This window comes from Ambystoma mexicanum, chromosome 4p (assembly GCF_040938575.1).
Source record: "Ambystoma mexicanum isolate Mex_15411 chromosome 4p, UKY_AmexF1_1, whole genome shotgun sequence".
NCBI lineage: Eukaryota > Metazoa > Chordata > Amphibia > Caudata > Ambystomatidae > Ambystoma > Ambystoma mexicanum.
This window is the reverse complement of record NC_090927.1, coordinates 1,250,945,277-1,250,963,479: the sequence shown is the minus strand read 5'-3', so window position 1 is coordinate 1,250,963,479 and position 18,203 is coordinate 1,250,945,277.

The window sequence follows — 18,203 nt, the reverse complement described above, 5'->3', positions numbered from 1 at the left end:
TGAATAAGAAGTCATTGTTTTGCAGCGCGGGAAAACCTCTTGAGGTTTGGCCTCTTTCTTTGCCTCTGCCCCCTCTAAATTGTTGCGGGAAAGAGGATTGTGAGTTAGACAATTGTCCCTGGTTTCTGAACCATGAGGAGGAACCTGTACCAGGAGGAGTAAGTTGACTGTGCTGCAGACCTGGAGACACGAAAACTCCTCTGACTTGATTGCGCTCCGCTTTGCTTAAAAGGCCAGGTTTTTAGCATCTCATGGTCTTTTTGTGGATTCTAGGGCCTGATCGCCTGCTTTGCCAAATAGAGCCTCCTTTTCCATTGGCATATTTAAAAGTGTACTTTGAGTCTCTGCTCAAAAGCCTGAGTTTCTGAACCACGCATGTCTTTTTAATGTGCCCTCTGCAATGATTCTCCCAGCATTGGCAGTTTGTTTTCCTTCCGATAAGGCTTTAAGTATTTCCGACTTTAGGGTAGATAGACATTAGCAGTAAGTTCCTCTAAAAGGTCCCAGTGGTCGCCATTAAGGTTGTGTTGATGGCATGCGCATTTGATATGCTGTAGAGGTTGCCACATTTTCGCCTAGGGCACAAAGCTTTTTGCTTTATCAGGGGGTGCTTTAGATGTAGCCAAAGGGCTACCGTCCCTCATTTGTGTAGTGGTTACGACGAGCGAGTTCAGTTTTAAGTGACCCCTGATTTAAAAAATTAAAAAAAACATCAGGCGCTGGTTTACATCTTTTCTCAACTCGCAGGTTAACTGGTTTGGTTAATACTGAAGTTGACAAGGAGGAGGCCTAGTTGTCGCTTTACAGATTTAAGCAATCGGATGTACCAGCTAACAGATTTTCTCGTTGAGGCAGTCATCTACAAAATCTGTCTTGCTCAGATTCGTGCGTGTCAATTTTAAAATAATGGTCATTGTGTAGTAGGTTGTCATCAATAAGCGAAGAGGAGATTAGGTCCTCAACATCTGGTTATGGCACAGGGAGGTCTTCAAGGTCTGTACCCATGTTATCTCTTCGTCTGTGTGGATCTCCACGTCTACTGGCTCCTCATAAGGAACAGAGGGTTAAGTTCTTAATTTTTTAAGACTGTACCTCTGCCTCTAAAACCCTTTGTTTGTGTTTAAGAGGGTGTTTTTCAAAGAACTCCATAAATGAACAAGTTACTTACCACTGGTAACGTTCTTTCGACTGGATGTTCCTCCCACAGATTCCTCATCTTATGATATCTCCCCCTTCCAGCGTCAGCTGCTTCACCATTTTTGTTTGCAGTAGAGGGTGTTGTGCGTCATCTTGACTCGATGTCCCTCGAGGGCCTCCGTCTCCCTCAGTGGACGATGTAATCGATGGTATAAACAGCACACATTGCGCCCATTTCTTCAGTTCCGTTTCTTCACCTTTCTCTCACAAGATAACCAGCCATAGTGAGGGCAAAACGAGATGAGGCGCTCAAGGAATGAAAGTTGTCATGCACGGAAGTTCTACTGCGGAGTAGAATGGGAGGGGCGATGAGAAATATGTGGGTGGACCATCCAGCCAAAAGAACGTTAGCAGGTTAAGTAACTTGTTCTTCAAATGGATTGTGTCCTCCCACATATTCCTCATCTTATGATAGCCTCCCAAAGCAATATGATACTGGAGGAGGGAGTAAGAATTTTCAGAAATAAACAATACATCAGTGTCGGTCATGAATGGTATGGCAGACAGCCCTTCCAAAAACCTGCCTCCTGACCTGATGCAGAGCCTATGCAATAATAGGTGTAAACAGATGACCAAGTGGCTGCCACACAGATATCCTGAATCAGCACCCCTTATTGTAAGGTATATGAAGTAGCCACGCCCCTTGTGGAGTGAGCTTGCAAGCCTAGCGCAGCTTTTTTTTCTGCTAGCCTACAACATTCTGTAATACAGAGAATTATCCACCTGGATAAAGTCTGCTTAGTAACTACCATACCCAATTTATGCCCGGTATAACCGACAAAATGTTGGTCATCCTGTCTTAGTTTAGCAAGACGTGAAATGGAGAAGCTCAAAGCTCAACTAGTGTCTAGTCTATGTAGCCTTTCTTCTTCCTTACTAGGGTGCGGAGGAGGGTAAAATGTTGGTAATCCAATTTTTTGTGAAATAGGAAAATCCAAAACCACTTTCGGTAGAAAGATAAGTCTAACTCTCAACACAACCTTGTCCTTGTAAAAGAAATTGTGAATGGTGGCTTACATAAGGCTTGTAATACACTCACCCTGTGGGCAGATGTTAAAGCCGTTAACGGGATTGTTTTAAAAGTAGCCTCAATGGGCAAGAGTGAAAAGGCTCAAAAAGGAGCACATGAGGAAATGTAGTATTAGATTTAAATCCCAAAAAGGGAACACAAAGGGGACTGGAGGAAACACATTAATGAGCTCTTTCAAAATAGAATAACCAGTGGCATCTTAAAATAAGAGGTTTGTTCAGACGTACGCTTAAAAATTGAAAGCAACGCCAAGTAACCCTTAATAGTGCCAACCTAGAGCCCCAGATTTGCCAGATCTAGTAGGAATTACAACACCATAGGTTTGTCACATTGGAAAGGGTCCACATGTTTCTCCCTGTACGAGCTGCAGAACTTGTTGCAATAGCAACGATAGAGACTTTGTTGCTGGCCTTCTGGCCGAAAGCAAACTCTCCATCACGTCTTCCAGGACCAAATCCTTGCATCATCTCAACCTCTCAGAAAACATGCGTGAAGGTTGAGGGTTCTGACCTCTGGATGGATAGCCCAACCCTCCTCTTGCGAGAGAAGTTAATCTCTTTGTGGAAGACAAATTGGAGGGCAGACTGACATGTCCAGAAGGTCCGGGTACCACGTCCTCCTGGCCCAATCTGGAGCAATTAGGATCACAGAATTTCCCAAACTTTCTCAACCTCCTGATCACTTGAGGAATTACAGGGACTCAAAAAAATGCATAGATGAGTGGAAACTCCCAGTCCACTACGAATGTATCTCCTAGAGCTCCTCTTGGGGGAACTTCCCTGGAGCAATAAAGTTTGCACTTCCGGTTGACACAGGTCACGAACAGATCCACGAGAGGTTCCCCAAAGGGTGAAGATCTCTTGAAGGACTTCCTGAATTTGTTCCCAATCGTGGGGGGACTGTGCTCTGCCTGCTCAGATCATCCGCCGCCAGCGTTCTCTCCAGCTAGATGAACTGCTGATAGAGAGATTCCTTCTTGTATTGCCCAGTACCAGAACTGCACTGCCTCTCTGCACAGTAGTAGTGACCCTACACCCCCTCTCTTGTTAAGGTAGTACATGGCCACTGTGTTGTCCGTCATTATCAGGACATTCTTTCCCCATACAGAGGGCAGAAAGGCCTTCAGAGCTAGTCCGATTGCCCTTCGCTCCAAAAGATTGATATGTAAATTGGACTGCGATGGAGACCAATGACAGCTGACAGTCAGATTGTTGGTGTAGGCTCCCCACCCCGTGAGTGAAGCGTCCGTCACTACGGTTATCTTTGGCCATGGTTGCCAAAAAGGTTCTCCCTTCAGAAGGTTGTTCTCGCAGGCCCACCACAGAAGATCCTGTGCGACCCTGCTTGGAACTTGAAGGAGGTCCGACATCTTACCTGAGAACTGGGAACATTGAGTTCTTAGAGCCCATTGAAGGGATCTCATTCTTAGGTGGCAGGCTTTGCCACCAGAAACATGTAGGATGCCATAAGGCCGAGCAACCTGAACAAAAAAAAAAATAATAATCGAAGGCCGGGAGACACTGGGCACTTTGAAATTTGGTGACCATCTGAAGACTGTCTTGAGCCCTCACCTCGGGTGGCGAGCTCTTTCTGAAGGATGTATCCAGAACAGCTCTGATGAATTGGAGTTTGAGAAGGCGTCATATGGGACTTCTTGTAATTGAGGGAGAAGCCCAGTCTGTGAATGGAGTGGCAGGTGACGTTGAGATGATCTAGGACTTGTTCAGGAGAACGTGCCCTGATCAGCCAATCGTCCAGATAGGGTAGACATGAATCCCCCTCTCCTGAGACTCCCTGCCACTATCGCCATCAGTTTGGTGAAAATCCTCAGGCGGAGGTCAGCCCGAATGGCAGAACTCGAAATTGATCATGAGAACCACACCAACTGCGAACCTGTGGTATTTTCTGTGCTTGCGATGGATTGGCACATGAAAATAAGCATCCTGAAGGTCCAATGACACCATCCAATCGTGGAGTTGGAGGGCTTGAAGGATCTGAGAAAGTGTGACCATATTGAACTTTTCCTTCCTGAGGAACTTGTTCAAATAGCGCAAGTCCAAGTTGGGTCTCAGTCCTTTGTCCTTCTTGGGTATTAGAAAATAAGGGGAAAACCAACCCTTGTTCCTCTCCTCTCCAGGCACTGATTCCATCACGCTTTTCTCTAGCAGGGTTAAAATCTCCTGCACCTGGTGAATTGTTCTGAGGTCTCTGTATAAAAGGAAGGCAATAACCGTGGGCTACGGTTTCCAAGGCCCAACCCTCCAAGTAATGTTTCGCCATTCTTCTAGATGCTGAAACAGTCTGTCCCCCCCATTGGTGAACTGTGACTCAAGACCTCAGAGAGGTTTTGAGGCAGCTGATTCAGTGGCTGATGGTAAAGAAGCCCCCGTTTTCTGGCTTTGCACCCCTTCCTCGTCCACCACGAGGAAATCTTCTTTGGCCCCTTTGACTGGCCATTCCTCTTACCCTTCCAACTGAGGAATAGTAGCGAAAAGATCTACCCCTCCAAGATTATCCACTAGGCCAAAAAGGCTGAGGTTGCCTAATAGCAACGCACCTACAGATTTGGCCACCGCCTTCGAGGTCTGCAACTTCGTATTTGCATGTTTACTTTGTTACTTCCGTTTCATCGTCATTCTTTAAGTATTTGCATATCATGTCAGTGTGTCCTTGTGTCTGCCCTTTATGACATCACTTTATACTCATCAAGCTTTCACTTCTAGCTCTTCTATGCTCAATGGGGTATGGAGACATCCTTCTACCACGTCAGTTCTAGGGTACATTCAATAAGGTTGTATGAGTGCATAGCGGGTCTCATATCTTCAATGCAGTATTGGGAGGAAACCTGGTGTTAGGCACAATGTCTTCTTGTTCTTCCAATATGCCGGAGGTGAGTAGGTGGGCACTATAGATGACATGTACATCTGCGTCTCTACATTCCCTCCGTTGTGCAGGATGTACATAGTCATTTTCTACTGGCTCTACTATGAATGTTGCTGGATTCACTACTCTACATCTAACAATTTTGATCATTAGGTTTGAAATAATTACTTCTTATCCTGATGCTCTTGGTGTAGCCAATGTTTTTTTTGGGGTTTCTCTAAAATAGTGAATAAGGAATGCTCGACGAATAACACCATTGACCACACCATTGTAATATTTGTAGCTTTTTCAATCACAAAAGCCGCAGCAGCTAACGCTTGTTCGTAAGGATAATGCCCCTTCATTACTGGGTCTAAAAATTCCACTATAGTAGGCTAATGGTTTATGCCCATGTCCCAATGTCTTCTGCGCGAGGACGGCTGTCATTACTTCTCCATTGGAATGCGAGAATAAGTAAAACTCCTTGTTATTGTCTAGAATTCCTAACACAGGGGCTATACAAATTGCCCGCTTTAATTCTTCAAGTCCTTTAGTCATCTCATTTGCCCTTATTATCTCACTTTTACCTAGCTGTGCTTCCTGGAGTCCTTTTAAAAATTGTTGAAAATATGTGCTTTAATGAAAAACCCAGGCCCTGCAATAATTGCATAGGTCTAAACATTTCTGCATTTCCCTCACCGTCTCATGTTTTGGAGTATTCATAATTGCTTCTGCTCTCAGGTGTCACTTTTCTCCCTTCTTGAGAGATCAGCTGCCCTATATACAGGACCTCTTTCTGACAATATTGTAATTTCTCTTGGTCTACCTTATATCCTTTCTCTGATAGTATGAACTGACTCTTTTCTGCATTTTTCTTCTGTCTCTTTGCACACTAGTATATGATATGGCATTTGTAACGCGCCTATACACAAGTGTTTCAAGGCGCGAAGAGGCAGGGGGGGGGGGACACAAGGGGAGACAGACACCGATCCTACTAGGCCAGGTGTCATTCAGATCGCGCAAGTAAATGGGTAGAGGGGGAGGGGAAGGGAAAAGTGCAAGGGGGAAGGGAGAGGGGAAAGTGCAGTACAGGGTAATTAGCATACAGGATAAATAACAAGGGCCAGCTGATGGCAAGTGTGAAGTAAGTGCAGTTAAGTGCTGGGAAGGGGGGCTGTAGGGATGCAGACACAGTCCCGCAGTGCAGGGGTTGCCAGGATGGCAGTGCAGGGGAGAGTGGTTGGGTGAGGACCGAGAACGGTGGGTGGCCCAGTTGCAGATTCAGTGCAGTTTCAGTAATTTTAGCAGGGGAGAGGGGGAGAGAAAGCAGAGGCAAAGAGGAAGGTTTTGAGGTGCTTCCGGAACCGGAGATGGTTCTCCTCAAGTTTCAGGGAGGCAGGAAGGCTGCTCCAGAGGGAGGCCCCTGCAGCGGAGAGAGATCTGCCCCCAACTCGTTGTTTGGAGAAGCGGCTGACCCTGAGGGAGTTGGAGGCGGATGAGCGAAGAGCTCGAGAAGGAAGATATTTAGGAAGAGAGAGTTGAAGGTATTTTGGCCCAAGGCCCCAGAAGGCCTTGTGGACAATGCAGAGGGTTTTGAACTGATCCTTGCAGTCACTGGGAGCCAGTGTAGTGATTTCAGTCCTGGAGAGATACGGTCCCTGGGTTTGAGGCCAAGGACAAGTCTCGCAGTCCTGTTCTGGATGAGTTGCAAAGGGCGGAGAGTAGAGGCAGGCAGATTTATATAGAGGCTGTTACTTTAGTCCAGCTCCGACAGAACCAGGGCTCTAGAGACAGCGAGCTTCTGGGGGAAGGAGAGGAAAGGAAGGATACCTCTGAGGAGGTGTAGCTGGTAGTGTGACTTCTTAGAGACGTCGGATATGTGAGGAGAGAAGGAGAGTGTGAAGTCGAAGATGACCCCGAGGTTTTTTGCCTTGCAGGTAGGAGCAGGAAGAGGGCCAAGAGAGGCCGGCCACAGAGCTGCAGGGAAGGAGGGAGTGGGTGTGCCGGTGAGTAGAAGCTCAGTCTTACTGGCATTAAGGCAGAGGTCGTTGGCGGCACACCATTCCTGGATAGCAGAAAGACAGTCGGAGAGGAGGAGGCCGAGGGTAGCCTGAAAATGAGCTGGGTATCATCCGCATAGCACTGAAAGTTGGGGCAAAGAGCAGCGATGCTGTGGGCGAGAAGTACCAGATACTGGTTGAACAGCCAGGGAGAGAGGTTGGATCCCTGGGGGACACCACAGGTAGAGAAAAAGATGTCAGAGAGGAAAGACCCCAGTTGGACCTGGGAGGGTTGATTGGAGAGGAAAGAGGTCAGCCACGCCAGAGCCTGACCAGTGATACCCAGGTTATCACGGAGACAGTTGAGCAGGATGGCGTGGTTGACAGTATCAATGGCAGAAGCGAGATCAAGCAAAATGAGAACACGGAGTATTAGAGTCGAGGTTCGAGAGCAGGTCCTCACGGATGTTCAGGAGAGCAGTTTCCGTGCTTCTGGCAGCTCTGAAGCCAGACTGATGGTCATGAAGACTACCGACAGATTCAGCATGGAGATTAAGCTGGGAGATGGCCAGTTTCTCCAGGAGCTTGCCCAGGAAGGGAGTGATGGAGATTGGGCAATAGTTTGCTGGGCAGGAGGGGTCGGAGGAGGGTTTCTTAAGGGGGTGCACAAGGGAGTACTTGAGAGGGGATGGGAAGACTCCAGAGGTGAAGGTCTGTATATCGTCTACGTACTGAATTATTGCACTCTCAAGTTGTACGTTCCCTAGGTCCATCTGAAGAACCCTATTAAAGATTGATGGGGACTCACAGTACCCCTGAGGTAATCTTGTGTGTTTCCAGCACTGGTTTCGATACGAAAATGAGGTCAAATCTTGCAAGTCCTCAAGAAGGAGAAATGAAAAGAATGTGTTGTTTATATCCGTTACTGTAAAATACTTGGTTGTAGCTGGAATGTTGCATAATATCGTAGCTGGATTCGGAACCATAGGAAACTCTGCTTTAACAATATTGTTTAGGGGACGTAGATCTTGAATACATCTCTGTGACCCCCGCCCCTGTTAATTTCATCACTGGGTACACAGCCTTGTTACATGGGGATTCTGATAGCACCAATAGTCCCTGCTGTACTAAAGCAGAAATGGTTTCAATATACCTTCATCTGTTCTCTGGACATGGGGTACTGCTTTGCTCGTGGGAAAATTGTTCCAGGCATGAGCTTAATTTTACCTGTTCCTGCTCCACTCAATAGACCCACGTTGCATGGACTGCTGGTCCATAAGATGCTTGGCACCTTTTCTAAATCTTCATGGAACAACAACAGTCTTTGTTACCAATGCCATTCTCTGTGGTATTTCTCTATTCTCGACTTTAATCCCATAAGTGAGCCTTATGAAAAATACTACGTAATCATCTGAATACTTGTCTCTAAACAACTCTTCATCCATCAAGTCTGTTAGTCTATATCCTTTGTCAAAGGCCATGCTCTTCCCTCATCTGTCCCATAAACAACCACCCTTTCGTCTCTTACTACTGCTGCCTTTAGTTCTATCGGAATAACCGGTCATACATGGGTATTTGTGGTCTAAACAAAAGTACATCAGGTATTCTTAACAGTTTACCCATCAGTTCAGGAAGTCATGTCCAAAAAATATTTAATCCATACAGAAATACTTCTGGGTCTAAAAAGGTACACCTCAATGCTTTTTGGCCTGTAAATGCTAATATGAACTCTTATATTCATTTAATGTATACCTGAGTGGAACACACTATCCCTTTGTCAGTGAAAGATATCGTCTAAGTTGTGTCAACAAGTCCTGTCCTAATATGTTAACTGGTGTCTGCCGAGAACAAAATAGTGGCATAAATCCGTCATGTTCTCCTATAGAAATTGGTAAATCATCAGTAAAAGGAACTAAACTCATAGCCCAAGGGAATCCCCGCGCATTCATGGAAATACCAGGCATTGGGTACTTTCCTTCGCGAACACAGGAACAAGTCACTCCAGTGACTACAAGAATCAAAAATGTCTAGTCCCCTATCGTTACCCTGACCCTTGGTTCCTCTTGGGGTCTGGTGTCACTGGTAGTAGTGAACACATCAGGTCGCTCTGTGGGCTTTCCTATTGTGGATATAAATTCATCCATGTAGGAAAAGATTTGTTTAAGGATACCTAAGTGGAAGTGACAAGCTCTGGATACAGAGTGGATGTGTTTGGAGAGAGTTAGGTCTGCGTCCATGGTGCATAGATATTTATGGAACAACAGCTATATTTAGCAAAAGCTAGCAGACAATTACATAATCCAAATTGCTATTTGTTGGTTGACAAATTGGTTCTTGAAGAGACCAAAAATGATTATCATCAGTTATTAAAAGATTGGCACAGAAAATAACTTTTAGATGTACACAAATATTGTTTTTTTAAACAAATGAACACCCGGTTATACCTATACTATACCCACCTGGGAGACAGCGTTTTCCATGAGGAGTCTCTTGGAAGCTACTTGAAAATTGGACTCCTTTTTACAGCCTTATGTGCAGAGTCAATTCATATATACTAGACACATCTGACTTGCAGAACAGATTAGGTCACATCAATTGGGAACCCAAACACATACTGATATCCCTTGAAGCCGTATCCCTTTATAAGTCTATTGAGGCACAATTTTGGTCTTCGAGCGTGCAAGTATTTTTGGAACACACATTCTATTAGTTATAGGCAACAAAATGAGAGGCTTGTAACCAATATTTGTTTAGAGCATAAGCATTACAAACCCATGGCACAGATATCACGCCTTGAAAGACTTGTGTATAGCTGTATTATAAATGCCATATCATGGATGGCACCTACCTATGCCAATATATATGTATAGTGGTGGGAACAGACTATAGCTTGGGCAGATACATTTTGTGGATATGTCTAGCATGTAGTGATATGGTATAGGTTTATCAATGATTCATTTCTTATTTGAAATAGAACACATGATAAATTAGCAGAATATGTTGCATGCTTAAATAATAAAGAGATGAACCTACAAATGACTATTACCAGCAGTACTTCAGAATTGACTTTTCTAGATGTCAGATTTGAGGTTGTAAACAATCTACTTTGCCCTCTGTTTAGAAAAGAAACTAGCTCCAATTATGTTCTCCATTCTTGAAGTCCTCACCCTATATCTTTGATCAAGTCCATCCCTTATGGAGAATTCTTGAGAGCAAGGCACAATTGTTCTACAGAAAATAATTGTTTTGAAACATGGCTGTTATAGAGTAATAATACATTTGAGAAAGCCAAGCTTAAAAATAGAAAAGATCTCCTTAAAATAACAAAAATAATTTAAAAAACGAGGTGAGATTTATCACTGCATATCAAGATAGCAATATTCGGTCTATTTTTTCAGAACATTGACCCGTCTGGTTAACTGATTGGGATCTAAAACATGTTCTGAGTCCATCTCCTCCAATCACTTTAGAAAAAGCACCTTCTTTAAATACTATGCTGGCTCCTAATCGAGTTCAAGATTGTAATATCATAGAAAATTGGTTAACAAGAGAACATGACCACTGGCTTCTTCAAATGTAACAAATGTGATTCTGTTTTAACACAGAGATGTTAAGAGTGCCAGTGTTTAAGTCTTGGTCTTAGAAGCACAAAATAACATCCTTGACAAAACATGTGTATTTGATTGACTGCACCAAGATATGCAGGATCCACGATTGGTCCGTTATAGCTCATGATCCTACAACATTATGCCATCAAAAATGCAGATCTTAATTATCCTGTGACCACACCAAAGATGGTTGGTGCATGAAATTTGTTGGACTAGCTCATACTCCTGAACATCCTACACAAGGCAACAGACAATTAAAAGTAATACAATTGGAGTCAAAATTGATTAATTTGAGACTCTGAAACCCAAGGGTCTTAACAGAGATGAATTATTACATGTCTGTTTGAATGAATCACTAGGACTTTGACAACATCTTGTTTCTGCTTTTGTACAGTGATAATATAGATTGTTTTGTTCATTGGTGTAGATCTTTTCACGATTCTTTTATTTTGCTGAATGTATACCGATCAGATGCACTTTAGGGTGGCATAATGCCACAATTGCTTAACATCTACTGTATATTGCTTTTTTGCAGAGTTAAGCATATTTTACACTTGCAATATGCATAGACAACAGAGCCTGAGAATATACGAGCATACATTCATAAAGATGCATTCATTTTTATGACATGTACATCTGGTTATAATATTGTTATGCATTTGTACTTTAGAATGTTCGCCAATGAATAGATCTATTTGAACTTGCATTTTTGCACATATATTACAATGAAATATTGCACTGACATAAGCTTAATGTTAATATTAGAACGTGTGTTAAATTGGCTCTGGTATTTTTATTTAATCAATTTTGGTTGAAATTCAAATGGCACTTGCCAACAAGGTCAATTATACAAGTAACATTTTATAGGGTCTCTTGTTGCTTAGCATAATTGCTTTGTTCACCTACAATTGTAAGAAATAGCTACGATTTGTATCATTAGAAATTCTGATTTGCAAATCCAGCTTGAATTTTATTTGCACTTGAGCTTCGAAATTTGAATCACTATTTTTAAACGGTTACCTAATGTTCAAATTTAGCATTTTGGTGTTAGATTACGGTACGATACCCATTTTAGAGTAATTGAGCCATTAAAAAGTATCAATTATTGTAAATGTGGAAACTAGTCCAAGATTGTGGTGCTCTATTACATATAGGGCATGCATTATCACATGACTTGACTGAACAGGTAGTGACCGAATTCAAAACTGCGTTTAGCGAAGCATGGCATTTTGCATTGTTAAACTAGCCTGATGAAGTACTAGTAAAGACGGAAAGCGTGGCGTTTCAATCAAGCCTAATGGAATTTTCCACAAAAAAATAAAAATACAGCATTATCTGCACTTTCATAATTATACCTCACAAGTGCCCAGGTCTTTGTTTTATACATAACTCGAAAGTTTGCTCGATAAGAGGAAATCAATTTGAAAAATCTGCAAAGCGCAAGCAACCCAATGGCAGGGAAACAATCCAAGAACCTCGACACACGAGGCATCATGGATACACTAGCGATAGTGTTACAGTAGCACCCAGTCGATGACCCTTTTCAAAATTGAAAAAACAATGCAATACTCTGCCCGCACCAACCACTACTCGTCGGTTTATGCAAAGGATGCGATTCAAAGCAGATCCACAAGCTTCAGAAATACACACACACACACATTTTGGACTATGGGCCTCATCACGACTTCGGCAGTAACCCTTAAAATCGGTGGTAACGCTATTAGCGCCGATTTTAAGGGTCCGTCGAATCACAAGTCCAAATACCACCGGCGCAAGTACAGCCGGCTGTACAAGCGCCGGCCATAACAGCGCCAGGAACCATTCGCGCTAAAACATCAGCAATCATGAGTCCGGCGTAGGTGCCATTAGCGCCAGAAAAGCGGCAGACAAACTGCTGAAAATACCTCCAGCAAAAAGCTGGAGGTAACAGAACACAGGCCACAGCAATAAGGGCTCAGGTGGAACCACTGCAAATCAGAGGCCTACAAAGGAGCCACCCATGCACAACACACCCTCCCCAACACCATTACACCAGCAGGAGCAGGGAGGAGACACCAATAAGGGCCCAGGTGGAACCACTGCAAATCAGAGGCCTACAAAGGAGCCACCCATGCACAACACATCCTCCCCAACACCATGCTGCCATTTGGAGCCGGGAGCCTTGATGTTGACTTCTACCTGCTGTGCCTGGAGCTACAGAGGCCAGCCAACCAGGCCAGGGCCCTGGTAGTGCAGGGGGCAGTGTGGATGAGGAGAAGGAGGAGGAGAGCAGCACCAGCAAGGCGGCCAGCCATCCCCAGGGTCAGGCCAACACCCTGGGCCCTGACTGATGGTCAGTTGGTGACAGAATATCGGCTGGACAGAGCACCCATCACCCAGTTGCTGGACACAATCCAGGGTGACATTGGCAGCCGCATAGCCACCAGCACGCAGTACCTCCTCTAGTGAAGCTCGTGTCTGTGCTTCAATTTCTTGGGACTGGCAGCTACCATCATACCGTTACCATGATGCATGGAATGGCCCAGTCCACATTCAGTGCCATGCTGGGACAGGTGCTTGATGCACTGTTGAATCATGTGAACGAACACATTGCATTGCCAGCCACACAGGCACAGGTGCACCAGCTGAAGAGTCAATTCTATTCCATTGCCCAAGTCCCGAATGTAATATCAGCCCTGGACTGCACACGTGGCACTCGTACCACCACAGGCACATGAGGCTGCCTACAGAAACCGGAAACAGTACCATTCCCTCAACGTGCAGATGACATGTGGCCCTGACCTCACCTTCAGCCACTGCCGTGCCCGCTACCCAGGATCCACCCACGACTCCATGGTCCTGCGCAACAGTAGCCTGCCGGCGTACATGGAAAGGCATCGAGGCCAAAACACATGGCTACTGGGTGAGTACAAATGTATACCATAAAGCATGTCAATCCACAACAGATGGTGCCTGTCACAGAATCCATTATTCCCCAATAGGCAGCAGCATTACTGCAGCATTCACATTCAAGCACCTTGCACGATAAGCCTTGGACATGTCCAACACAGCAGAACACACCCATGCAGGATGTAAAACATGTGGCAGCACAGTGACATATGGAAGCCCCACCACAATTAAGCCTGTGTGAGTGGCACCATGGCTCCCAACACTGACACAGTACAGAAATCCCACCCTACAGTAATGGAATTCCAAACCATAAGCTGGCACATCCACAAATACACCACACATAAGTAGGCCGAGTAATGACAATGTACATCTCACGAACACTGTCCCCCAAATGGCCAGGGAAATGCATGGAGAACCATACAGAATAGTGACGACCAACAAATGCAACATTAGCCAAATTGATTTGCAAGGACACATGAGGCAGCCACTTCCAAGTAGATGGAAGGGCACCCTTATCCTGCGACAAGTGAATGAGTACTGTTGCATACAGAAACCTAGGCGTACCAAGTGGAGAGTACCCCATTGATTCAATCGTGACCGTAGGACAGCACACTCCACAATGTTATAGGCCAAATGCTAAAAATGGCAAAATGACACTGATTACAGAGCTCTGTACACCCACTGGACTTACCTTGTCTCCATACCGGCTTTCTGTCCCTTGCAGGTGATTCTGGATATCCCCAGTACACGTGGCTCATGACCGCTGTGTGTCACCCACACACGGCGGCAAAGCGGGCATACAACCTTGCCCATGCCCGCACACGGATCTGCGTGGAGAGGGCATTTGGACTGCTGAAGGCACGCTTCCGGTGCCTCGACCGCACGGCAGGGGCATTGATGTATGCACCAGAAAAAGTTGGCAAAAATTGTACTGACATGTGCCATGCTGCACAACATCTGCTGTCGCAGAAATGTGACACTGCCCCCTGATGCTCATGTGCAGCCACCTGAGGATGGGAGTGAGGGCGATGAAGTGCCAGAAGGTGTTGCACATGCACAGATGATTGGGCTGAGGGAGGGGAGGTTGGCCAGACAGGGATTGATTGATGGGATTCTTTTAGAAATGGGTAATGGGTAAATTGGAAATATGTCACTTCAACATTGAATTGCATCAGTAACAATCACTACTGTCCATGCATTGTGAATTTTCGAACGTGATTTATTTACCATCCAACAAACCCCCCTCCTCCCCCCAGTGAACACCCAGCACACTAACCCCCCCCCCCCCTCCCACCAGTAAACTACCCCCAACTGTGCAGATAGGTACATGTGTCTCATCAGGGCACCAACAACGATGCCATGCACCACTAGGATGGTCACAGGCGCTTCCCTTTTCCGGGCCCCTCTGGTGTGCGTGCCCTTAGGTGGCGCATAGACCGACACCTAGGAGATGGCTCTAGGGAACCCTCTGTGGGTGTGGTCGATGGCGAAGGGACTGAAGCGGTGGTCATCATGTGCTGTCGCATGAGGTTGTTTCCCTCCCGTGTCTGTTCAGCAAGTGCTGAGACTGCCTCCGTCAACTCCCTCACTCGTTGGCCAAAGCCTGTCAGGGCAGCGGTACATTGTTCAACAACTCGGCGTGTACGCGCATTGTCCCGCGCTATGTACTTGCACCCATGCCTTATTGATACACTGACAGCCTTGATGTGCTGCACCTTGGCCATCGATTGCACCCTGGCCCGTTTGGCCTCAATGATGTCGAGTCGGCCCATCACTGCTGCCCCAGTGACGAAGGGCTCCCCTGGTGTGTCACGTGGTGGCCTGCAACCTGTGTGCTGTCGGGGTGGTGGTGGGGGGGGCTGCATGGCAACATGGCACCAGCCTGGACTGGGCTGCCAGGCTCAGAGTGCCGGTCTTCTGGGCTCCCATATGATGGCGTGTCCACGTATGGCTGCGGTGTGCGGACACGACGCACAGGCACATGTCGACTTCCTGCATGCTGTGTGTCTGGCCTTGGGCTTCCCTGGGGTGTGATCAGCCCTTCAGCCTCACTGCTTCCAGGAGAGTGTTGCCCTACGGCATGATGGCCACGTGGAGGTGTTGCTCCCACGTCGGGCTCCGATGCAGACCTCTCTCCCTCAGCATCGGGGCTGTGACTGGTGGCTTGGGGCGAGCTGGCGGTCGCCTCCCTGCAGCCATGTGACTGCTGCTGCTGTCTGGTGGGGCTGCGTTGGGGTGAAGTGGGTGTTGGCCTGGCTCGTCACCCTTTGGTGCGGCCTCTTTGTGGGGTGCTGGTGGAGGTGCACTGCGGTGGGCGCTGTGTTGGTGTGGCCCCCCCCCCATCATCTTCGTCCCGTTGGGATCGACGTGTGCCTGTGGGGTACATAGGGTGTGGTTTGAGTTCAATGCTACATATATTTGTGTGATGCAGGTCATGCCAACAAGTGTGATTGAAGACAGTAACAATCATGCATTCTACTTGCATTCTGTTCAGTCGCCTTGTGGTGCTTGTTGTGAATGTGTATGGAGGTACACTGCATGGGAATGTCGGAGTGACAAGATTGCATGCGTGGTTGGGGTGCACTGCGCTCTGGGTTTTGGGGGTGTATTCATGCACACTCCAACTCTACGTAGCTGTCCTATGGCTATGAAAGTCTATCCCCTGCCCCTGTCATTCACGTACAGGGTCTAGGCAGCACTACCGTTCTATGGATGTAGGCCTCACTTATGGGTGTATGCAGTACCTCAGACACATGTCTTTGCATTCATTCACTCAGGGTCTGCATGTGTGGTACTTTCAGCTGCATGTATTTGGGTGTCATGATCTCTGCTTCCAAAAGGTCAGGGTTTTCCCAACTCCCTTGGAAGCAGATCCATAACCCAGGTTCGGAGTGCCAACCAGTCCCAATTGGGACCTTTTGGACCCAGTCCTGGCGCCAGTGGCACCAGGCTCATAAATATGCCCAGTCCCAGCGCTGGAAGCGCCGGGCTCATAATGCTTGGGTGGACTTACCTGCAGCAGACCATGCTGCTTACTTGCCTGCCAGTTGAGCCTCTGATCCTCTTCTGTTTGGAACTACTTTTCCTGTTGGGTGGGGCAGGAACCACTCCCTAGATTCAGAACACTGGAACTCTTCTGGAAAGCAGGAACTCTTTTCTTTCCTAGGCGTGGCCGTGGAAGGAGAGACCTAAGCACTACAGGAGGCTATTTAAACCACACCCGATGGATGAATCTTGCTTTGCGTTATTCTGCATCCTCTGCAGCAGAACGCTCATCGTGTCTTCTGCATCTGATCCTGGGCCTAAGGAAAAAGGCTTACCATCCTGAATCCAGTCTTCAGCAACACCTATAAAGACAAGAAAGAACAGGTTATCATTATGGTCTTCAGTGACAGCTCTTCACTTACCTGGTCCATCGGCTGTCACCAACGCCTCGCGCTGCATTCCGGCATCTGAAAGACAAAGGCTTACCTACTCTTTGTGCGCTCCGGAGGTCTTCACACTGCATTCCGGCATCTGAAAGACAAAAGCTTACCAACTCTTTGCACGCTCCGGAGGCCTTCGGCGCTGCATCCCGCATCTGAAAGACAAAACAAGGTGCGTTTAAAGACATTGGGGAACTTTAATACTCACGTGCCATTACTCCTTTCCACATCTAACCCAGTGGGTATTCCGGCACCCTGCAGCTGCTCCGAACTTGTACCTGCAAAATAAAAAGACAGTTAGAGCGCATCGTGAAGCAGGCAACAAGCGCTTACTTACGTGCTTCCAGGCGCTTCTATTCATCACACGGGCTCCATCTTCAACTCACTTCAGCCCGTCATCCGCCATCGCCGGAACCCTGCAAAACAAGAGACATCATTACTAAAGACTTTAAAGACATTAGAATTACTCGAAACTTACCGTTCGTGCAGTAAACGACGGACAGCAGTCCTCTGAAGTCAAGAGGCCTGCTCCCCTTATCCAGTGAAGAAACTGGTTACAGCACCCTGCCCCGAGGCAGATGGAGAGCACAGCGTTCACTTACCTAAGACATTTTACCCTTCGATGCATAGAGATCCAGCCCAGAGGTCCAGCCCAAAGAGCCAGCCGTGTGTTACACATCACCTTTGAAGATACGGTATACGCCCAGTCAAGACCGGCGCCTCTACGGGAATCAGGTGAGCGTTACAGAACGCAAAGCCTACCACAAAACTCCCGTCCAGGCGCTATGGAAACCTCGGATACCGACCAGCTAGCCCAGTTAATTGGGGAACTAAGGGCAGAAGTGCATGCAGCCCGTCAGGAAACGAACGCTCTAAGAAGGGAACTGATTATTTCCAAAGAGCGAACAAATGATCTCGCTAGACAATTGCTACAGTCACAAGCCGGACAGACCCCGTTACCCGCATCTGGGGGAAATCTTCCTTCTACATCCTCTATGAATCCAGTGCAGATCAACCTACCTGGGAATGTACCTCTGGTTCCGCCCGAACGATTTTCTGGTGACCCAAAGAGGTTTGCAGTATTTATCAATCAGTGCCGGTTGCATTTCTTATGCCGGCCAGCAGCCTTTCCAACTGATCAAGCTAAAGTAGCTTTCGTGCTTTCATACCTTAGTGGCAATGCGGCAGACTG